This window comes from Drosophila miranda (genome assembly GCF_003369915.1).
Source record: "Drosophila miranda strain MSH22 chromosome Y unlocalized genomic scaffold, D.miranda_PacBio2.1 Contig_Y1_pilon, whole genome shotgun sequence".
NCBI classification, from domain to species: Eukaryota; Metazoa; Arthropoda; class Insecta; order Diptera; family Drosophilidae; genus Drosophila; species Drosophila miranda.
Window position 1 is genome coordinate 33,345,230 of NW_022881603.1, and position 24,604 is coordinate 33,369,833.

The following is a 24,604-nucleotide window of genomic DNA, read 5'->3' on the forward strand; positions in this document are numbered from 1 at the left end:
TTTGTAGGCGATAGAGTTATCCTGAATGTTCTTCGCCAGAATGAGGGCCCCGTTTCTGTCAGGAGCGCGACACGAGGAAAATTGTACAAAATAGCATGGTCTAATGCCTTCTCGATAGCAAGGAGCTCGGCAGACAACGAGGAAAGGGTTTTGTGCGTGTAATAGCTATCTAAAAAACCTGTCCTATCGTGCAGGAAAGCGGCGCTGGAATGCCCATCTGCGACTGACCCATCCGTGTAATAGATTTCAAAACCACCCTTTGTCAGCTGATCCTTCTTTTCCCCGTGGAGCAGCATGATACCTGCCTGGTCTATAGCGTGCTTGTTGGGTGCAGAACTCTTGAAAAATTCTAAGTCGGAGCTAATTTTAGTGCAAAACGAAGCTGTGTTCTCGAAAACCTCAACTCTATCTATTATGCTGCCAAACTCTTGATATGCCTTAGCGTAGCCCGTGTTTAAATCCCTATTTGCTGACACTGTTTCACTTGCTGGGAGATTAAACGCAAACACCTTAACCAACTCTTTCGCCGCCAGGAATCTCATCCTGTAGTCCGGGGGAAGTTCTCCTGCCATGTGATATATGATAGGAACGGGAGTGCAGATTATCAGACCCAGCGACTTTCTGAGGTGATGGTTGCAGTGGGATTTGATTTTGGCCAAGGCAGATTTAGACAGGTTGCAGAATGATGAGCACGCGTACTCTAGCCTACTTCTGACAAATGCCTTGTAAAATATAAGCCCTTTTTTGGGGCTGATACCATAGTGACCCCCACTGAGTAATCTGAGAAACGCACAGTTTCTGTTCGATTCCGAGATGGCCAGATCAATGTGACCAGAGGCTGAGTTGTTTGCTGAGATAGTCCTGCCTAGGTATTTGATCTGCTCTACTTGTCTGATCTCAACTCCTTGATGCGAGATATTTAGCGCAGCTCTACGATTGTTGAAGTAAATCACTTTAGACTTCACCGGATTGAATGACAGGTTTAGCCTATTGCATTTTTCCTCGAACTTATCTATACTGTCTTCCAGCACTCCTTTCGCAATGGATACGTCTTTATGAAAACAAACTATGAAAAAGTCATCAGCATACTGAAACAGTAAGCAGTTATGACTGTTAATATCATGTAGTTCGGCTGTGTAAAGGTTAAAAAGGGTTGGGCTGAGACAGCTACCCTGGCTAACACCTCTGATCACCTCTACCTCGCTTTTGCCCTTTATGAGAATTCGTCTGTTAAGGAAGCTGGAGATCCAAGCCGTGAGGCTTGTATTGAACCGCATATCCCTCATCCTGTGCTCGAGTGTGTCCACTCTTATGCAGTCGAACGCTCTTTGTAAATCTAGGCAAGCTGCGACAACCTGACAACAGCGCCAGAACTTTGTTGATAAGGTCGTTGATGCAAAGAGCCGTGGACCTGTTTCTCCTGAAGGCATAGGACCTGACCGGCAGCAGGTCACAGTTTGCTATGTGCTCGTCCAACTTCAACTTTATCAACCCCTCTATGGATTTAAACATCGTGTTAATCAAACAAATCGGCCTATGGTTTTGGAAGGAAGTAGGGTCTGCATTCTTCTTGGGGATGGGTACCACTTTTATCCTGCGCCAGACTTCAGGGATGACGCCACTCAGCCATACTTTATTTATAATTTCAAAAATGTCTTGTTTTTTCCCACTTGGTAGCTTTTGAAGCATCCTGAACGAGATGCCATCAGGGCCTCTAGCCGAATTAGGGTTCCTGGTTTTAAGGAAGGCCAGGAATTCTTCCAGTTCCAGGGGTTCCGGGTCGTCTGGTCCTAACAAAGGGGCAGGAATTTTCTTAGGGGGCCTACTGTTTGACGTGGATGGGGTTACTTTAACCATATTGAGAAAGTTTTTGTCATCTTCGTTCGTCCATTTGTTCCCTACATTTTTGATTTGACCGTATTTTTTGATGTTCTTCACCCTGCTCCACATAGAGGGCGATGAGGAGACCTCTTCTATAAACTTGGAAAAGTTGCGCTTTCTAAGATTTTTTACGTGATTTTGTAGATTTATGTCAGCTTCTAAGGTTGCTCTGGCATCAGCCAATTTTTTGGTGAGGTAGAATTTTTGCCTGCAAGCGTTTCTCAAAAAAAAAAAAAAAAAAAAAACGCCTTTAAAGTCGTCACTGTTAACGATCGCTTCTCTGTTAACGCTCACCTTACTATGGGTTTACCCTTGTTAACTCTCGCTTCTGCGCAGAACTTTCCAGACTCCAAATTTGACGCACACACACCATCACATCCAGATCTCGCTTGCCTGTCGTTGTCGCTGTTGCCGTCCTCTCTTTGTTGCCTTGCCTTGCTCTCGCTGTTCGCCGTTAACTCGTTGTCGCTTCCCGAATCGTCGCTGCTTCTGCTGTTACAAAACGGTCGTCTCCTTGCTGCTTGTCTCTTCTTGTAGTTGTAGTCTCCGTCCGACGCAGTGCAACACAACAACAATCAATGTTCTTTGATTCTTGCTGTTTGCTGCCGTCGTTTTGTCGCTTCTGCTTCCTTTGGAACGAACGCACTCAGATTGTCGTCTCCGTGCCGCTTGTCTCCTTGTAGCTCTAGCCTCTCAGACGCAATGCACAACAACAACAGCGAAGGTTTTGATTCTTGCTGTGTTTGCTGCCGTCTGCCGTCGTTTTGTCGCTTCTGCTCTCTTTGGAACGAACGCGCTCAGATTGTCGTCTCTGTGCCGCTTGTCTCCTTGTATCTCTAGCCTCTCAGACGCAATGCACAACAACAACAACGAAGGTTTTGATTCTTGCTGTGTTTGCTGCCATCTGCCGTCGTTTTGCCGCTTCAGCTCTCTTGAATGTCTGCTCACACTAATGCGCCTTCTTCGACAAGTGTCTCTCTCGCACTTATAGGCCAGACTGCAATTCAATTTCGCACCGCGACCGATCTATTGTGTCGCCAGTCTCGTGTTCGCCAAAATTTCCAAATACACGCACAAATCTCACTTGCAAATGTTGTCTTGGGCTTATTTTCGGACGAGCCCCCAATTTGTAGTAGTTTAAGTTGCTTGATGGCAACGAGTAACATTTATTTGATAAGTATGTTGGACTTAAAATTATAACAGCGCCAAGTTTTACAAGTATGTTTGTGACTAATTATATGCGTGTACGTCTGATGCGTGGCTGAACTGACAACTGACTGATCTCTCTCTCTTGCTATCGGCTCTCTCAGAGCCGATTACTGGTCTATCCCGACGACACGACGAAAACACGACCGCTTCGTGTCTCTCTCTTTCCTTCGTTTCCTACATAAATTAAGAAAATGTTTTCCATTCCAGGATCGAGATATATATACTGACATATCCATAATTGCCCACATCCCATACACATTATGTTTATGTACAATTCATTCACCCCATCCACACAAGTAACAGGACCCCACTCAAGAATCAATAACTGTTTCTTCCCATACTCCAAGCTAGGGCCCCCCATAATATAAACAATGGACCACATTGTTTCAACAACATAAAAACCACGCCCCTCTCGAGAAACCGATTCTTTAGAATCACGCCACTCATGAGGACCAATCAAAGCTAGACATAAAACCAAGGAGTATCACATTCCTAGCTCCGTCATGTAATGCAACACCGATCGCCAGCAGTGGATGCCTTTCATCAAAGCCGACGCATCCCCAAATATCGATCCAGGCACGTACGCCACCGACACGAAGATGCAGTCGGGGAATTCAACCAATCTTGTGACATAAAGAAATTAAGTACTAAAAATAAAATCTTTTTTAAAAACTAAATTTCGAGTTGCGGATATTTAACTGGCGCAGCCGGTAGGACTTCGTTTAAAATTAACTCCTATACTTCGGTAATGGTCAGCTTGTGTAATTTCTAATTACTGTGATCACGTAATCCCGGAATCGTTAATAAAATTGTGAAATCCGCCAAAGAACCTATGTGTTACGAGCACATACGATTTGAAAAACTTAAATTAAGTGAACTGAAGTAAGCGGAGATAGTGATCCACCAAGAACAGTGAAACACTAAATACAAAATCAAAAAACTTACAAGTGAACCAAAATAAAGTTAAAAACTACTGAAAACAAAACAAAACCCAATCAACACCAACAACATGGCGTTACCACCACTATCATTGAGCGAAATCCACTTGAACCAGGCACTGCTGTCGATCAGACAAATACCTGCCTATGACGGTTCATCTGGACAGCTAAGCTCATTTATCAAACGAATCGAATATGTATGCGGATTATATCCAACTGAAGATCTTCGCCAACAAATGATCCTATTTGGAGCGACCGAGATCCAACTGTCAGGAGAGGCACAACGCATATCGCAAATGATACAACCCAACACGTGGCTCGAACTGAAGACGGCGCTGATCAACGAGTTCAAAAATCACACACCATATGAAGAACTCTTACGACAACTATACACCACCAGATTCAACGGCAGTCTTCGTAAGTTTATAGAAGAATTAGAGATAAAAGCATTATTAATAAACAATAAGCTAAACTTAGAAAACATACCAGAAAATAATGTCATTTATAAAAACGCTTTGAACAACACAATTAAAGATGTCATTACTCGAAAACTTCCTGACAGAATGTTCATGACCTTAGCAAAGAAAAGATATTACCACATTGTCTAATCTTAAGAAGGCAGCACAAGAAGAAGGATTGTACGAAGCTAGTACAACAGATTCAGGTACAAATAAAGATCAATCAAAATCGTCTCAATCAAATCGAAAGAATGTTGGAAACTATTATCCAAATTATAATACTACTAACTATCACAATCAAACTCAGAGTTCATCTGGAACAGGTCAGACTAATGGAACAAATCAAAATCAAAATTCCCAAAATCCTGGATTATACAATGAGTTCAAAAATTCCTTGAATCAAGGTAGGGCTCAGAATCCATTCAATCAGCAAATATCTCAAAACCAAGCTAGTGGGAGTGGACCCAACCAACCTACTAAAAGAGGGAGGGAGAGCCAGAGTGGCCAAACGACGATGGACGTAAATTTTCATCAAGCCGCCTCGGAAGAAACCGAGGAGGACCCTATATAAACATTACCATTAATAAAAGAATATTAAGGTGTATCGCTGACTCGGGATCATCGATCAACATCATGAAAGAAAATTATACAGATTCCGAGATAAAAGACGATAACCTTACGTTCCATACCATCAATGGACCTGTCCGTTTAACTAAGAGTATAATGAGGAATGCGAACAAAACATGTCCGTCCGAACAAAAGTTCTACATACATAACTTTTCCGAAAATTATGATATTTTATTAGGAAGAGAATACTTGATGGCAAGTAAAGCCGTCATCGATTACAGAAATGACACTGTAACACTAGGAGCTAGGTCGTACCCAATCATTCAGAGTGGAGAAGCTATTGAAGCCGGCAAGACCGCACAGAAGAGCACTGATCCCTCTACAAAAGAATAGAAGATCGCACCTAAGTGCCTTGACCCATCTCCAGAGGGAGATCAATATTTCGCTTCCGCTCTAGACAGTGAATTAAGGGAATGTAATCAATTAAGATTGGAACACTTAAACGACGAAGAGAGGGAAGAGTTAAAGAAGGTCTTATATGAGTTTAAGGATGTGCAGTACAGAGAAGGTGACAATTTGACTTTCACAAGTACGATCAAGCACGAGATCAAAACTCAACATGAAGACCCGGTCTACAGACGACCATACAAATATGCCCAGATACATGATCAGGAGGTAAACCAGCAAATCAAAGATATGATCAGGCAGGGAATAATTCGAAAGTCGAATTCTCCTTACTGCTCGCCCATATCTATGATTCCGAAGAAGATAGATGCTTCAGGAAAGCAAAAATATCGAATGGTAGTAGACTATAGAAGTCTAAATGAAATAACAGTTAAGGACAAATTACCAACTCCACGAATGGATGAAATCCTAGACAAACTAGGTAAATGTCAGTATTTTACGACAATCGATTTAGCAAAAGGTTTCCATCAAATACCCATGGAACCTAGCTCAATCCCCAAAACTGCGTTCTCCACTAAGCATGGACATTACGAGTTCACTCGTATGCCCTTTGGGCTAACCACTGCCCCAGATACCTTCCAAAGATGTATGAACAATCTGCTAGAAGAGTTAATCTTCAAAGATTGCTTTGTATACTTAGATGACATCATTATATTTTCCACTTCATTGGAAGAACACTTGTCACTAAGGAGAATATTTGAAAAGTTGAGAGACGCCAACTTGAAGCTACAAATGGATAAATGTGAATTCATGAAAAAGGAAACTGAATTCCTAGGTCATGTAGTCACTACTGAAGGAATAGTACCAAATCCAGGCAAAATCTCTGCCATTGTCAAATTTCCAATACCAGAAACGACTAAACAAATAAAGTCATTCTTAGGTCTGTGCGGGTTCTACAGGAAATTCATTCCTAATTTTGCAAACATAGCAAAACCCATGACACTCAAACTAAAGAAAGGAGCTGTCATAGACCCCAAGGAAGAAAAGTACGTCGAGGCATTTGAGAGACTAAAAGTAGTCATCACCTCAGACCCTATCCTTGCGTTCCCAGACTTTGACAAAATGCTCACGGTAACAACCGACGCTAGTAACATAGCATTGGGAGCGGTTTTGTCACAAGAACACAAACCGATCTGCTACGCTAGCAGAACCCTAAATGAACATGAAATAAACTATTCAGCCATCGAAAAGGAATTATTAGCGATCGTATGGGCAACCAAGTATTTCCGTTCATACCTATTCGGTAGAACATTCCAGATACAAAGCGATCATAAACCCTTGATTTGGTTGAACAACCTCAAGGAGCCAAATATGAAATTACAAAGGTGGAAAATAAAACTGAATGAGTTTGATTTTAAAATGAAATATCTACCAGGCAAAGAAAATCATGTAGCTGATGCCTTATCAAGGGTAAAGATTAATGAAAATCTCCTTTGAAAAACCTTCAAATAGCGTTGGTGCAACTGTACATAGCGCACAGGAAGACAATCTAAATCACATTGCTATCACGGAAAGACCAATTAACTATTACAATCGGCAAATTGAGCTAATAAAAGGCAATGAAGATAAGGTAGAAACAATTCGTTATTTTCACAAGCTAATCATCAAGATCACGTATAAGGAAATGACTAACACCTTAGCGAAGGATATAATAAAGGAATATCTATGCACCAAAAAGAGCGCATTATATTTCCATAACGAAATAGATTATCCTCCATTCCAAAAAGCCTATTTAGAAATCATTAATTCTAACAATATAACCAAAGCTATTAAATCAAGCACGAAACTCCTAGATATTCAGAATTACGCTGAATTTAAAGAAACCATATTAAAGAATCATAAAGGCTTCCTCCATCCAGGGATAGAGAAAACCGTCAATTGGTTTAGGGGAAAATACTATTACCCGGATTATCAAAAACTAATCCAAAACATCACAAACGAATGTCCTACTTGTAATATTGCCAAAACAGAGCATAGAAATACGAAGTTGGCATTCGAAACTACACCGGAAATACTGAACATCAGAGAGAAATACGTCATAGATTTCTATATGGTTGGTAACCAACAGTTCCTATCATGTATTGACGTATACTCGAAGTTTGCCACTCTTGTAGAAGTAAAAAGTCGTGACTGGTTAGAAGCAAAAAGAGCCATCATGAAAGTTTTTAACGAGATGGGCAAACCAATTGAAATCAAAGCCGATAAAGATTCAGCTTTTATGTGCACAGCATTGCAAGCATGGCTGAATGCGGAAAACGTCAAAATAGAGATCACTTCCAGCAAAAATGGAATATCTGACGTAGAAAGGTTTCATAAAACAGTAAATGAAAAATTAAGAATAATATTTAGCGAGGATAACCCAGAAGATAGATTCACGAAGTTTGAATTAATTCTTTATACTTATAATCATAAAACCAAACATAATACCACAAATAGGACTCCAGCTGATATATTCATTTATGCAGGCTCACCTGAAAATTTTTTAATGCAAGCCACTAAATTCCAGGACATAATCCAAATAAAATATCTAGTAGACAAATTGCAAAGAGAAATGAACGGGCTAAAAATACCAAAAGAAATAAAAGAGGCCTAATCAATATAGTAGGAACAGCCTACAAATATCTCTTTGGAACACTAGATCAGGAAGATAAAGTCGATTTGGAACAAAAAATAGAAAATTTAGCCAGCCATAGCATTCAAATGAACGAACTAAATTTGGTAATAGATGCAGTTAATAGCGGAATAAGCGTTATAAACAAACTAAATGAAGAAAAAGACAGGAATCAACAAATCGAAATTTTGATATTCAATCTACAACATTTCACAGAATATATCGAAGATATAGAACTAGGTATGCAATTAACTAGGCTCGGTATATTTAATCCAAAATTATTAAAACAAGACTACCTGGAACAAATAAATTCTGAGAAAATACTAAATATAAAAACCTCCACATGGCTAAAATCCGATACCAACGAAATTCTAATAATTTCCAACATTCCCAAAGACATTACAAAAGTACCAATCTATAAAATCGTTCCGTATCCAGACGAATTAAATAACATGTTAACAGATATGACATACGACAAGTACTACATAAAAAATGAAGAAGTATTTGTTAAAGAAACTAGATTGAAAACCAATGACAATTGTATAAAAGGAATTTTAATGCAAATTCCCACTAAATGTCCATATTCCAAAACTTTTCAAAACTTTCAAATAAACTTTATTGAACCCAATATACTAATCACATGGAATCTTCCAAAAACAACGCTAAACCAGAATTGTGTAAGCCAAGAAATCATAGCGGAAGGAAATACCATTATAAAAATCCACAACTGTTCCATCCAATTAAATGAATTTACAATATCAAACACAATGTTAGATTTTGCCCAGAATGTTTATGTCAACAACAACATAACTAAAATAAAACCACTGTCGTATGTCCAAACTAATGAAATAATTATGCAATACACCAAATATAGTAACCTATTACAAATAAGTCTACTAATTTCATTTGTCATAATTATATTAGTACTACTAAGTTATGTAGCTGTTAAATTTAAGAAAACTTCTAAAAGAGTCACGGGTAAATGTATTAACCCTATAATAGAAGCAGAAGAGGAACCAACCTCAGCCACCGCACTTGACACCCCGTCACTATACCCGAGGGTAATCGCCTAGGGACAGGCTAATAACAAACGTTGGGGGAGTGACATATCCATAATTCCCCACATCCCATACACATTATGTTTATGTACAATTCATCCACCCCATCCACACAAGTAACAGGACCCCACTCAAGAATCAATAACTGTTTCTTCCCATACTCCAAGCTAGGGCCCCCCATAATATAAACAATGGACCACATTGTTTCATCAACATTAGAATCACGCCACTCTCGAGAAATCGATTCTTTAGAATCACGCCACTCATGAGGACCAATCAAAGCTAGACATAAAACCAAGGAGTATCACATTCCTAGCTCCGTCATGTAATGCAACACCGATCGCCAGCAGTGGATGCCTTTCATCAAAGCCGACGCATCCCCAAATATCGATCCAGGCACGTACGCCACCGACACGAAGATGCAGCCGAGGAAAGCAACGCTCGAAGCCAGAGTCGGGAGTTCCAAGAGAAGGGCTCATGGAAACTAGCCAGCAGCAGAGAGATCAGTTCCGTTTGAGACAAGCAGACCCAAAGTCAAGTCGGGGAATTCATTTAAATCTTGTGACATAAAGATATTTAAGTTGTAAAATAAAAGTCTTTTTTAAAAAAACTTAAAATCGAGTTGCGGATATTTAATTTTATATATATAATAATATATTAGGCCGTCAGCCATTGGGTGCTACAGGGGGACAAACGGATGACGGGTCGGCTCGCACAACTGTGAACTCGGCGCAGGCGCAGCCGCTCCGGTTAGTAATACCCGGTGCGGTCTGCGTCTTACACCCCCCCTAGGACACAGAGGGTTGCGAGCGAACCGTCACCCGCCGTAACTGTGCACACCGGTGGAAGTGCGACTATACTCTCCCCGTGAGGGCGGCTGGAAACAGGTCCTAGCACGGTCATGTCTCTGCTAGGATGCTGGCGAATGGTAGTCGGGCGGAGAGAAGAAAACTCTCAGTGAAATTACCCCAATCCAAGGTGACACTGTTATATGCCGAGGGATGCATGGCCGGGTGGGTGCCCGGTCGCTAATATGCGGACTCTGGATACCTGCCGACCTCCAGTTTAAATCAGGCTTCCCGGGGCAAGCGGGCTATGCCTCGGGTGACCAACCCTTCCCGCCTACTCGTGGGAACAAAAATGCCAAACATATCAAAAATACCAAATAAAAACACCGCAAAGGAGCTCGGTACTCCTCTTAAAGTACCGGAGGGACAAGCCAATCCCTCTGCACCAGCGCCTGGGAAACCGGGTCCAAAGAAGACGGGGAAGGAGACTGAGTCGGTCCACCGTCTTCAGGCAGCAGCCGCAGCGAGGGGGGGCCCGAAAAGCCAATCGGGTCCTTCCAAGTCGGGTGGCTCCAAGGGCGAAGCGGATACCGGGGTGGCTGCCAAGCAGAGCGTAATCGCGGCTGGTAAGCGCACCGGGACCGAAGAACCCATGGGAGCCCCGGCGGGCAGCGTCTCTGCACCACGGGGTGGAAAGCCGTCGTACCAGGACAGGAGACGAGCGGCTTTCATCCTGTCCAACGAAGACCCGAACTTCAAGGCGTCAGCCGAAGGAAAGGAGCAGAGGCTGTGGGCCTGCTCAATCCTTCCACTGTTCCAGCCAGCCAAAGCCGGAAAGGGCGCAGCCAAGGCCGCCAACAAGCGGCAACGCTCAGCGGAGGACCCCGCAAATCGGCCAGGCCAAGCCCAGCAAGCCAAGCGGGTGAAGACCCACCTCACGAACCGGTCGTTCGCTGAGGTGGCGAGGGGCAGGACCCTGATCGGTGTCCTGGACAGGGGCGCCGAGGACGGCCATGTCCCTCGCGATAAGTGGCACCTGGTGAAGAACGAGCTCCAGGACCGGTTCCTACTGGAACTGGAGGAGAACGGCGGACCACCGCCAAAGTGTGAGGACGCAGGGTGGCATCAAGGCAAGGTGAAAGCCATCGCCTGCCAAGACGCTTGCTCTGCGGCTCTCTACATGAAGGCGGTGGCGGCCCTAAAAGAGGTCTATCCAGGGGCGAAACTGGAGGCCGTGAAGTGGGAAGATGTCCCTAGTCGCCCGAGAGCCAGAGCGTGGGTCTCGGCTAAGCCTGCAGAGCCTGAGAAGATCCTCAGGTTACTGCAGGTCTGCAACCCCCACCTTCCTACAGCCGATTGGAAGGTGTGTCACGTGCAACCACGATGTAGGCGAGATGGTCCTCTCAGCTTGAAGCGGCACGCTGTCAATTTTCCGGCTACTGGCTCGTCGGCCACGAGTGTGGTGTTCTTGTTTATTTGCTCCTAAGCTGAGGCCTACCCTATTATTATTCTACATTTAATGCGTGTCAATAAGCCATATGAAACCGGACGGAAAGCACAACACCTAAAACGAAAGACAATAACTGCACTGGTGAACGGACAACGAAAAGAATTCCTCAGCTGTTCATGAGGAGTGATGTTCGCCCACCCTACCTTGGTCTTGCTGTGCCCGATACCACATAATTTGTTACAAGACCCCTTATATTATGCGAGACCTACAGGGGCTTGCTGCAGGAGATCAAACACTATTTCTTCTACTCAGACATTATAAACGTTTATTTATTTCTAATGACTAAAATTAGTGATCCCCAGTAATTTAATGTTCTCATTTGCCCTTCCCGAGTATTGGCTACGACTTAATTTTAAATAATTTGCGTAAAGTACTGTAAATAAATAAGAAGCTTAGGCTAGATATGAGAGAGAACAGATGATTTGAATAGGAGTGAAAAGAAAAGAAATGCAAGAGAATTTTATGTGAGCAATTGCTGGCATAGCGATCCACCAAAAGAGAAGGTGTAATGTACGAGAGGCGTAGGGAAAAGAATCAAGAGGTGACTTTCTGATGCCCTCTCTTTTCAACCCACTAATTGGGTGCGCTCCCGTGGCGAACTTTCATATTTTTATATATTTTTCGAACTTTCATATACATATTTTATTTATTCAATTGAACGACTTACAGGAACCTCCATCGACGAAGCGCTTCCGATTTGGGCCCCTGAAAAGTATAAAAAAAGAACACACACAATTCGCACACACAAAAAAATTGAGATGACGACCGAGTGGCTCAGGCAGATCGAGTTAATTTTAACGGTGATTGCCTGTCTCTTTTCTTCCCGTCCCTCACGCCGCCTTACATTCCTCTGCGCTCAGTCTTGCATTCCTATGTGCAGATTAGCGGCGCTTATCGGGCACCGGTATGTGGGGGCTCGCCCGCAGCGCAAAGTTAGGTGGAGAGAGATAGATAGGGATAGAGAGCTAAAGAAGCCTAAATGAGAGGGAGAATAAAATAACTCGGGTATTGATGCTTAGAGCATCTGACTACGATCCGTTATTTGTTTCTTATATTTGATTCTTTTTTTTTTTGTTATTGTTATTTTGGGCGGGGCTGGCCTTCTATGAGAAATTTTCTAACTCGATCTGCCACTATTTGTCGCCACTGAAGAACACTTTTTTTTTCTTTGCCTCCTCCCATGCGCACGGGGTATGGACGCATACGCGGAGCGATGAACAAGCCGACGCGGCTGCCGTCTGCCGGGCACTAGTTGGCCTCTCCTCTCTGGCTCGCCGAACTGCTCCAAGGCGACGACCCAAAGCTCCGGCGAATTTCTACGAATTTCAGCTGGCGGTCGTGGAAGACGAGCCTCCTCCAATTTAAGACCTATGGAAATTTGCACCCACAGAACACCTTTATACTCTTTCGCTAGGCTGTCTTTTTTTTTTTATTCCACAACTTACCCAAACGGGTGACCCGTCGAAAGGGTGTATCGAAGAGGTTTCACTAATCACCGTCTCACTTCCTGGCTACTTTTCACTAGTTATTGTATTTATATGGTTTTTCTCTTTTTTCTTTCTTTGAATATTCAACTACGGCTGACACTATAGAGGACACTTGGAGAACAAAATCCAATGCTGACGACCAGGCTTGGAATCCCGCAATGGCGTCCAATGCCATCTATTTATAGCCGTTTATCTTGTCCGACTTCGATTTCGAACTCGCTCTCCTTTCGACGAGGAAGTCTGACCTGGCTCTGACCCACTCTTTGATCCCAGGCCCTCTTTGCCGACTGTTAAAGAGAGTTTGTCTTGCCTCTCGTTAGACGGTGCCTAATTTTCGGCGGACCCCAAAAACCCTAGGCCTCCTCACAGCAGCTACAAGCCTCACCGTACAACTGCCCCCTGCCAAGATCAGACTTGGGGTGCAGAAGGCTCACAAGGATGAACCGCTTGTAGCTGTTATTGGCGGATATCTTTCCCGTGGTATTTCCCAATGCTTCGGCCCTGCAAATCTTCCAACTCATAAAGCGAATTTCCTAGCTTTCTCCGAACTCTAGCCTTTACGAAGGCGTGCCCAAGCTTAGCGTTGTATCCAGCTTGGAAGTTGCTTTGTTTAAAATTCCTTCTATAAACTTCCTGCCCAACCTGGTATACTATCTCTCTTGATCTTAGATTATACTGCTTTTCATTACGTGCATTTTGCTTATCCATTACTTCACGTGCTTTCTTCCTGACCAACTCCAAGGAATCCTCTCTTGTAAAAGCTGCCGCCCTGTCTTCCAACATCTCTAGTGATCTCAGCAGAGAGTAAGTGCCACCAGAAGTGATCATCTGCTGACCAAACACCATGTAGTATGGCGTAGCGCCTACTCCCGAGTGGATGGACGATCTCAGCGCGCAACAAATGCTGCTTAAATTCTCGTCCCAATCTTTTTGATCCGGACGCACATACGCTCTGATGGCGGCCATCACTGAGCGATTGACTCTCTCGGAGGCATTTGCCTGTGGCGCGTGTACCGCTGTCAAGGTATGTGAGATACGGTGGCTTTTTAAAAGGCTTTGGAATTTTTCAGCCCTGAATTGGGATCCATTGTCGGACACTATGGTTTCGGGCACCCCGAAAGTATGAAAGAGATCCTCCCGCAAGTATTTGATAATTACATCAGCTGTCAGCTTCTTAACGGCTTTGAGGAAAACAAATTTAGAATAATGGTCTAACACGATAAAAATAGCGACGTGACCACTTCGTGACCTAGGATATGGACCAAGAAAATCAATGTATAGTCGCTGAAAGAATCTTTGTGATTCGGCCGGCTTTCCCATGGGTGGCCGCAAGGTAAAGTTTGGCGCCTTTGTGGTCTTACACTCACTGCAATTGTTCACATAAGCTTTGACATCGTTAACCAATCCTGGCCAAAAGTAGTACCTACGGACGCGCTCCAAGGTCTTGTGAATACCCCCATGCGAGGCTAACGGATCATCATGTGACTGTTTTAAGATCTCGCCGATCAATTCCTTAGGCACCCATAATTTCCAAGCAAACGAGTCATGAAGTAAGTCGCCATTCGCATGCTCAGCTCTCCGGTAAACTAAGTTGTCGACCACTTTTACGTCTGGCAATCGTTCCTGGTTGCTCTTTACCCGCTGCACCAATTCAAGATACCCTACCGCTCTGAAGTGAGGAGAATCTAGATCCACCAGGAGCCCATTACTCTTGTCTATTGCTGCGATCTCATCCTGGTGAACCCTTGACAATGCATCTGGGACTATGTTCTGGGTTCCCCTTCGGTGCTCGATGCTAAATCGGAAACCTTGCAATTTTAGTGCCCATCGAGCTAACCTCGAGTGCAGATCATTTTGGGACATCAACCACTTCAGTGAGGCATGATCCGTTATCACGGTGAATTGATGACCTTCGACATAAGCTCTGAACTTTTTAATGCACACTAAGGCCGCCAGGCACTCTAGCTCGGTCACTGTATAATTGCGCTGGGCTTTATTCAGCTTTTTAGACACGAAAGCTATCGGCATCTCATCCCCTTCTTCCGTCTTTTGGACTAGTACCCCCCCTACACCCGTATTGCTCGCGTCGCAATGTATATAGAAGGGCTTTCCAAAGTCAGGACTTCTTAAAACTGGCGCCTTGCACAGCGTTTCTTTCAATTTTTCAAAGGCCTCTATTCCCTCCTGGGACATGACGAATTTTTTTTTTTGTTTTAGCAAGTCTGTTAGAGGGGCGGATAGTGAAGCAAAATCATGTATAAATTTCCTATACCACCCGGCCATTCCAAGGAAGCTCCTTAGGGCTCGGAGAGTTCTTGGGAGCGGAAACTTAGTAATGGCGGAAATCTTTTCCGGGTCTGTTTTAATGCCGCCTTCGCCAATTACGTGACCTAGATATTTTACGGATCTCCTACAGAATCTGCTCTTCTCTATATTTATGGTCAGCCCTGCGTGACGAATGTGTTCTGCCACCGAACGCAGTACCTCAAGATGCGAGGGAAATGTGTCTGAAATGACCAGCAGGTCATCTAAGTAGACAAAAACTTGATTTCGGAGAGCGGCGGGTATTACCTTATCCATGAGTCTGGACATGGTTTGTGAGGCGTTGCATAAACCAAACGGCATGACCTTGTATTGGTACAACGGCCTCCCTGGTATGGTGAACGCAGTCTTGTCTCTCGACGCCACCTCCAAAGGTATTTGCCAAAATGCATCTTTCAAGTCCAGGCTAGTTACATATTCTGCCTTGGGCAATCTACTCAAGATGCCATCAATCTGGGGCAACGGGTACGCATCTTTTTCTGTCACCGCGTTTACTTTTCGACTGTCCAGACAAAGACGAGCTTTCCCAGGCTTTTGGACCAGTACCACCGGAGAAGACCAAGCGCTTCCTGACTCCTCAATCACCCCTAATCTCAGCATCCTATCAACTTCCCCGTACAGCAATTTCTCAACAGCCGGTGAGACTGAGAAATGTCTCTGCTTTACGGGCTTCGCATCCCCCACATCGATGGTATGACAAAGCATATCTGTTCTTCCCAGACCCGACACAGCGAAGGATGGAAATAGGGAAATAACCTGGTTTAACGCCGCCTCCTGAGCAGACGTAAGTGTATGAACATCAGAACTCTCGCAAATTTCGGAAATCTTCCATTCGGACGGTAATAATTCAAAAAGGGACCAAAAATCAATACCTAAATATAAATCTTGACTTAAATTAGGAATTATGAATAGCTCTATGTTTTTAGACTCCCCACGGTACTCTATCTTAGTTGTTAACTTTCCTACTATTTGATGCTTCTTTCCATCAGCCGTAAAAGCATTGGACGACACCAATTTAAATGGTTTCTTACTGCATACTACCTCCTTTGCCAATTGACCACCCACGCAACTCATTCCGGCGCCGGTATCTAGCAATCCTACTACGGTTCTATCCAGTAACTTGACTTCGGCATAAGGCCTCTTATCTCCCTCCTTTTTCCTTATCTCATTAATACATTTGAGAGAATTAAAATGGGCCTTGATCCTACGTGCATTTCTAGTTAGTCTCCTTGACTTAACAATTTCCACTGGAGGTTCTAACTTCTTACCCTCTATCAACTTCATATGCCATCCCACTATCGGTGGTTCCGCCTCCCCAAAATCCCGAGAAGGCTCTCCTTGCGTTTCGCCACTTGCTACATCTAGTCCTGTTTCGCCGACCCCCTCTGCGGAACACTGGTCAGCCGACGAGACTCTGCCGTGTTCTCCTTGGTGTTTTTTTGACATTTTTTGCAAGATGGCTTATACGTGTTTGGCGCTCCGCAGCCAAAGCAGAATATTTTCCGTTTAGCTACGCAGTCGTGGTAACGGTGCCCTTCTTTTCGACAATTCCAACACACCAAGGATAAAGCTGCTATCTCCTCCCCAAACTCCGATTCCGAGAATTCTTCCGCATCCTCTCCCAAGGCTTCGTCCACTAGCTCCGAGATTTGCTTTCGAAATGGAGCAGGTTTTTGATAGCCATGAGTCCGACGCACCTCTTCCATAAAACATTCTCGCCTCCGACATATATCCCGTAGTGCTTCTATTGAGTCTATTTTTTGATTCAGGATTTCATGTTGTATTTCCGGCCGCAAGTTTCGGCGAACGATCTCGACCAAAGTTTTATGAGAAAGAGGCTGCTCTAACCTGTCAGTGAGCTTTTGGATTGCGTCAAAAAATACCTCGAAAGTCTCTTTTTCTCTTTGTTTCCTATCGCGAATCATCTGTCTAATGTCTACGTCCGTCCGGGAATCTCTGAACTGCTTCCTCAACGCTTCACACAGATCCATCCACCGCACTGAGCCAGCTGTCTTGTGATACCTCCAATAAAAATCAGATGCTTTCCCTTCAAACAGAGTGTTTGCATTGCTGCACAACAGCATAAAGTTCCCTTCCAACGTTTGATGGGTAAGGGCCTCTACTCGGTATATAAATGAATCCACGCTTATGGAGTCTGAGGCTCCCGAAAAGCGAAGCTTCCAATTATTCATTATATGACCCACCTTGTCAGGTCTCTGAGCTAAATCAGATGCTGCTGATCTAGAGAGCGAAGTCCGGAGTGGAGGTGTGTAAACTGCGCCCTGGTTCCCCTCGGGAATTTCTAGCAATTGATCCAAAGAAGCGTTCATATTCAGGCTCCCTACTGACGGCTGCGGAATTTGCGCATTAGAAGCTAGACGAGCTTCTACAGTGGTACTTATCATTTGAGACATCTTCTCCGTCAGGTGGATAAGTAATTCATTCTGCATACCCCTAATAGCCGCCCTGATCTCCCTAGACACTTGATTTGAATTAGCCGCTTGATTTGAAGTAGACGCTTGACTTGAAATAGACGCTTGACCCTCCGACCCTGCTTGGGATTGCTTACTGCCTCCCGCGAGAACTGACTTTGTCTGCTGTCTAGTCTTGCCAGGCACCAGAGGAGGCTGACCAGCCGTTGGGGCACTACAAACCGCATTGCAAACTGGACAGGTTGTTTGTGTCTTAAGGTATGTTCGCATGCATGTTTTATGGAATTCATGCTGACAAGGAGTTCTATAAACATCTTCGGGGGCCATTGTGACTTTGCACAGCCTGCAACAGATTGCTGAGGCGCTTGCCCCTTCATCATCAGACCGATCCAAGCCCATCTTTCTTCTTATAGGTGTTTACTAAAAAAACTATCTGCTTAACTCGTAAAGGTTATGTATGTTTTCTTATATATATATAAAAAGGAAATTTAAAAGTGAAATGAAATTTGAATATTAATTAAACAAAAAACTTTCAACTCAACAGTTTCAAATAAAAAAATAATACAAAAAAATTCTAATGGTTTGATCTCCCAGCTAGCCTGGCTCCCTGCAGAGCCTCTCTTAATTGTCCGAATTATTTCACCAAGTACAGCTAAAGAGGAAAATACTTTCTGGCAAGTTAGAACACCTAGGCCGTGGGCAGTGGTAATTCTAAATTCTGCGCACCTGCGTCCAACAGCGCTTATAGAAGCAGTGATCCAAACTGCCAAACAAAGATAAGACAAAGCAAACTGAGGCACTTAATGAAATGATCCGTGGTCAGGAGTGCACTTAAGCTAAATGCATCACCAGTGAATCCAAGACGGTTCAGTTTTCCCTTGGTCCCTCAGGCATAAAGTTGAGTAGCACTTACAGCGCAGACTGAAATGACATGGACAACAGATAGCTTCTTAAAGCTATTCTAGTAGTATTCCTATTAATCACGACAATCAGGCTATTTGTACAGAAATAAGTCAAACTCACTCAGAACCCTTAGAATCGTGGCCCGGAAACATACCCTGGGGCTTAGTTTTCTATCGGTGTTCCAAAGATCCGTAAGAGAACTGAATGAAAGCGGAAATGATTTGCGTTTCTTTGTCTTCAATAAAGACATCGAACAGTCGATGGAAGGAAAATTTTAAAAGTGAAGGTTTGTTTTAGGTCATTGTTCGTGAACCACACCCCTAAGTACAAATTGTAATAATTCCCACCTAACAGTGAGGCCCCACGTTGGGCGCCAAAAATAATAATAAATGTCACGTGCAACCACGATGTAGGCGAGATGGTCCTCTCAGCTTGAAGCGGCACGCTGTCAATTTTCCGGCTACTGGCTCGTCGGCCACGAGTGTGGTGTTCTTGTTTATTTGCTCCTAAGCTGAGGCCTACCCTATTATTATTCTACATTTAATGCGTGTCAATAAGCCATATGAAACCGGACGGAAAGCACAACACCTAAAACGAAAGACAATAACTGCACTGGTGAACGGACAACGAAAAGAATTCCTCAGCTGTTCATGAGGAGTGATGTTCGCCCACCCTACCTTGGTCTTGCTGTGCCCGATACCACATAATTTGTTACAAGACCCCTTATATTATGCGAGACCTACAGGGGCTTGCTGCAGGAGATCAAACACTATTTCTTCTACTCAGACATTATAAACGTTTATTTATTTCTAATGACTAAAATTAGTGATCCCCAGTAATTTAATGTTCTCATTTGCCCTTCCCGAGTATTGGCTACGACTTAATTTTAAATAATTTGCGTAAAGTACTGTAAATAAATAAGAAGCTTAGGCTAGATATGAGAGAGAACAGATGATTTGAATAGGAGTGAAAAGAAAAGAAATGTAAGAGAATTTTATGTGAGCAATTGCTGGCATAGCGATCCACCAAAAGAGAAGGTGTAATGTACGAGAGGCGTAGGGAAAAGAATCAAGAGGTGACTTTCTGATGCCCTCTCTTTTCAACCCACTAATTGGGTGCGCTCCCGTGGCGAACTTTCATATTTTTATATATTTTTCGAACTTTCATATACATATTTTATTTATTCAATTGAACGACTTACAGGAACCTCCATCGACGAAGCGCTTCCGATTTGGGCCCCTGAAAAGTATAAAAAAAGAACACACACAATTCGCACACACAAAAAAATTGAGATGACGACCGAGTGGCTCAGGCAGATCGAGTTAATTTTAACGGTGATTGCCTGTCTCTTTTCTTCCCGTCCCTCACGCCGCCTTACATTCCTCTGCGCTCAGTCTTGCATTCCTATGTGCAGATTAGCGGCGCTTATCGGGCACCGGTATGTGGGGGCTCGCCCGCAGCGCAAAGTTAGGTGGAGAGAGATAGATAGGGATAGAGAGCTAAAGAAGCCTAAATGAGAGGGAGAATAAAATAACTCGGGTATTGATGCTTAGAGCATCTGACTACGATCCGTTATTTGTTTCTTATATTTGATTCTTTTTTTTTTGTTATTGTTATTTTGGGCGGGGCTGGCCTTCTATGAGGAATTTTCTAACTCGATCTGCCACTATTTGTCGCCACTGAAGAACACTTTTTTTTTCTTTGCCTCCTCCCATGCGCACGGGGTATGGACGCATACGCGGAGCGATGAACAAGCCGACGCGGCTGCCGTCTGCCGGGCACTAGTTGGCCTCTCCTCTCTGGCTCGCCGAACTGCTCCAACGCGACGACCCAAAGCTCCGGCGAATTTCTACGAATTTCAGCTGGCGGTCGTGGAAGACGAGCCTCCTCCAATTTAAGACCTATGGAAATTTGCACCCACAGAACACCTTTATACTCTTTCGCTAGGCTGTCTTTTTTTTTTTATTCCACAACTTACCCAAACGGGTGACCCGTCGAAAGGGTGTATCGAAGAGGTTTCACTAATCACCGTCTCACTTCCTGGCTACTTTTCACTAGTTATTGTATTTATATGGTTTTTCTCTTTTTTCTTTCTTTGAATATTCAACTACGGCTGACACTATAGAGGACACTTGGAGAACAAAATCCAATGCTGACGACCAGGCTTGGAATCCCGCAATGGCGTCCAATGCCATCTATTTATAGCCGTTTATCTTGTCCGACTTCGATTTCGAACTCGCTCTCCTTTCGACGAGGAAGGACTCTGACTCTGGCTCTGGCTCTGACCCACTCTTTGATCCCAGGCCCTCTTTGCCGACTGTTAAAGAGAGTTTGTCTTGCCTCTCGTTAGACGGTGCCTAATTTTCGGCGGACCCCAAAAACCCTAGGCCTCCTCACAGCAGCTACAAGCCTCACCGTACAGGTGGCAAAGGTGGAGGATATCCAAGGGCAGAGGCGCCAGATTATCCTCGTCCTAAATGAGGAATCCATTGATCTCCTCGCAAAGTCGGACGGTGTAGTGGATTATGGCTACAAGAAGGTCACCATATCCACTTACAAGTCCGATCGCAAGGGCAGGCAAGCGGAGGTCGAGCCAGACCCGGAGCTGCCGGAGATCCCAAAAGAGGGGGCCTCGTGCGAGGAAGACAACCCGGCGTCGGATGCGGCGTCCATGATGTCGGACGATATCTTGGACGACTACGCGTTCGACGAGAGCGACCTAGCCAGAGGTCTCAGCCACATCGTTGTCGGGGAGGAGCCGGAGTCCCCTGACAGCGATCTAGAAGTAACAATGGTGGAGGCGAGCCTCAGGAATGTCGTTGACGCTCCTGCAGATAAACCTCCACCATTGTAAGGCAGCATGCGCTGCTCTACTGCTCCACCTGGCCAAGGGTGGAGCCGACATAGTCCTCATTCAGGAGCCCTGGATCCTCGGAAACAGGGTCTCCGGTCTGAGGACTTCTGACTACAAGCTATATGTAGCTGAAACCGCAGGTAAAATTCGTACCTGCATTCTTGCAAAAAGAGAGTTGCACCTATTTTTGCTCCCAAATTTCAGCAATGAAGACCACACCGCAGTGAGCCTCGAAGGCCAGGAGCGCTCACTGAGGATCTGCTCCGCATACATGGGGCATGAACAACCAGACCCCCCTCCACACGCGCCTCTCCGGGCTCTAATCGCAGACTGCTCGGCCAAGGACATCGGCCTAATTGTGGGGTGCGATGCTAATGCACATCACTGTCAGTGGGGAAGCACTGACACAAACGAAAGGGGTGAGTACCTTTTCAGTTACTTACTGACCACTCAGATGGTCTTACTAAACCGGGGTAGTGATCCCACCTTTATCATTAAAAACCGCAAGGAGGTCCTGGACCTCACGCTTGCCTCTCATGAGATACAGCGTAACATTGTATCCTGGAGGGTCCTGGAAGAGCACTCCTTCTCGGACCACAGGTACGTGGAAACTGTCTTCTCCTTCTCAGTACCGAAGCCAGTCCGATTCCGAAACATCAGGCGGACAAACTGGACTCGGTACTCTGATTACCTCTGTCGTGTTCTCCCTGAGCCCCCATCTGAGGAGGAGTTCTCCACGGAGGCCACGACTCGTCTTCTTAAGATCTTTACCGACGCCTGCAATAAGGCGCTCGACAAAGCATGCCCCTCTGGCAAGAACAGAGGCCGGAAGAAACCTGAATGGTGGAATCCGAAACTGGGTGAACTCCGGAAAGCCTCCCGGAGACTCTTCAATAAAGCTAAGGCTGAAAACGTTGAGCAAAACTGGGCCGAATACAAGGCCAGTCTGTCAACCTACAACAAAGAACTTAGAAAAGCCAAACGCGCCTCCTGGCGTAAGTTCTGCAGCGAAATCGAGAGTAACTCAGAAGCCTCACGCTTGCGAAGAGTTCTCTCGAAGACAACACCCACCCTGGGCTACTTGAAGAACACCGACCAGTCGTGGACTACGTCCAGCGAGGAGTCGCTAAATCTTCTCCTAAATACCCACTTCCCTGGCTGCGATGAAAACAGACCCAACTACCTCGCGCCTCCTTCTGTCGCCTCAAATTCCATCTTGAGACTGCTAAGCCAGGAGAACATTTCCTGGGCGATCAGAAGCTTTAAACCCTACAAGTCCGCGGGGCCAGACGGCATTTTCCCTGCCCAACTGATTCACGCGGGACATAAAGCCATTAACTGGCTCAAAATAATTTACGAGGGAATCTTCTCCCACGGGTGCATTCCTGACACCTGGCTTCAGACCAAAGTCGTATTCATACCCAAGGCAGGCAAGCCCTCGCACACTGCCCCAAAGGATTTCAGACCCATAAGTCTATCGTCTTTTCTTCTAAAGGCGATGGAGCGGCTCCTGGGGCTGCATCTAACGGCGTGCATTCCGTCCAGTCTGATCTCAGACTCCCAGCATGCCTATCGGAAGGGAAGATCCACCGAAACGGCCCTACACTCGATCACATCGATCATCGAAGCATCCCTTAATTTTAAGGAGTACACCCTAGTAGCCTTCCTCGACATAGAAGGCGCCTTAAACAACATCCTTCCGACCGCCATCACGGGCGCACTGACGGATCTGGGCGTTGACTCCAGGACGGTGAGCCTGATCGATCAGATGCTACAATGCAGGACGGTTGAGGCATCACTGGGGACGTCAACGTGTACCAGATTTGTCAGCTCCTATGGAACGTGGCAGTGAACACACTGCTGCGGGAGATAGAGGGGGGTGGCTGCCGTGTGGTGGCGTACGCGGACGATGTTGCCATAGCATTCTCCGGAAAATTTCCGCAGACATTGTGTGAGTGCATGACAAGTACTCTCACGAAAATGTCGAAATGGGCAGACAAATGCGGGTTAGGCGTCAACCCGTCTAAAACGGAACTGGTGCTTTTCACTAGGAAGTACAAAGTTCCGGTACTGATTCCCCCAAGACTATGTGGGGAAACGCTAGTCTTCAGCAACAACGCCAAGTATCTTGGCCTAATCCTCGATAGAAAGCTCGATTGGAAATTGAGCATAGAGGATAGAGTAAAGAAGGCCACAGTGGCCCTCTATACTTGCAGGAAAGCCATCGGACTAAAATGGGGAATGACCCCCTATATAGTTCGGTGGCTCTACACCGCCATCATACGACCAATCATGATCTATGGAGTGGTGGTATGGTGGCCAGCCTTGGACAGAAGGACATGCCTCAATAAACTCAGCAGAGTTCAACGCATGGCAGAGCTATGCATAACTGGCGGGCTACGCACTACTCCAGGTGAAGCCCTGGATACTGTGCTGGACCTCCTCCCTGTGGATCTCATGGGAAAGAAGGTGGCAACACTTTCCGCCCTCAGAATGAGAGAAGCCAGACTGTGGAAAGCATCTGCGGTTGGGCACTCGGGAATCCTGATGAGACTCCCGCAATTACCAGAGAGGACAGATTACTGTATCCCCAGTGATCACCTCTCGACGCCCTTCCAGGTATCAATCCCATCTAGGGAGGACTGGGAGATGGGCGAACCAGGACCTGCAAATGCGGTCCACTTCTACACTGATGGCTCAAAGCTAGACGGCCGCGTGGGAGGCGGAGTCTACTGCAGCGAGCTGAACATCAGTCATTGCTTCAGGCTCCCGGATCACTGTAGTGTGTTCCAAGCGGAGGTTGAAGCCATCAAGGCGGCCATTTCGATCGTCTCCAAATTACTTCTAGATACGCACTTAGTGTGCGTCTTCTCGGACAGCCAAGCAGCTATCAAAGCTCTAGGCTCAATATCGTCGAACTCAGCGACTGTAAATGACTGCCGCAGGTCTCTGCACGAGATCGCAGAGCAGTTAGATCTCTTCCTTATATGGGTCCCCGGCCACAGGGACATCGAGGGGAATGACGCCGCCGACGAGCTAGCCAGGCAGGGTACTACGATTCCTCTCCTACCGGAGAGGGAGCAAGTAGCGATGCCCTTGGCTACGTGCAGGCTCCTAACGC

General features: G+C 45.2%; 2 long non-coding RNA genes across 7 annotated transcripts; both read right to left on the minus strand.

The window, feature by feature from the left end:
* Positions 1-11,340: 11,340 nt before the first annotated feature.
* On the minus strand, positions 11,341-13,122 carry LOC117190581. Of its 3 annotated transcripts, XR_004473757.1 has the most exons (4): positions 12,931-13,122; positions 12,608-12,853; positions 12,153-12,190; positions 11,341-11,539 (listed from the first exon to the last, which is right to left on the minus strand). It is a non-coding gene; the product is annotated as an uncharacterized LOC117190581 (long non-coding RNA). The 3 variants fall into 3 exon arrangements; XR_004473758.1 differs by lacking the exon at positions 12,153-12,190 and having other exon boundaries at positions 11,342-11,539; XR_004473756.1 differs by lacking the exon at positions 11,341-11,539 and having other exon boundaries at positions 11,728-12,190.
* Positions 13,123-18,663: 5,541 nt separating this feature from the next.
* LOC117190582 lies at positions 18,664-20,799 on the minus strand. 4 transcript variants are annotated; one of them, XR_004473760.1, is made up of 4 exons: positions 20,608-20,798; positions 20,285-20,530; positions 19,831-19,868; positions 18,664-19,217 (listed from the first exon to the last, which is right to left on the minus strand). It is a non-coding gene; the product is annotated as an uncharacterized LOC117190582 (long non-coding RNA). The 4 variants fall into 4 exon arrangements; XR_004473762.1 differs by having other exon boundaries at positions 18,664-19,868; positions 20,285-20,557; positions 20,608-20,799; XR_004473761.1 differs by lacking the exon at positions 19,831-19,868.
* Positions 20,800-24,604: the final 3,805 nt, after the last annotated feature.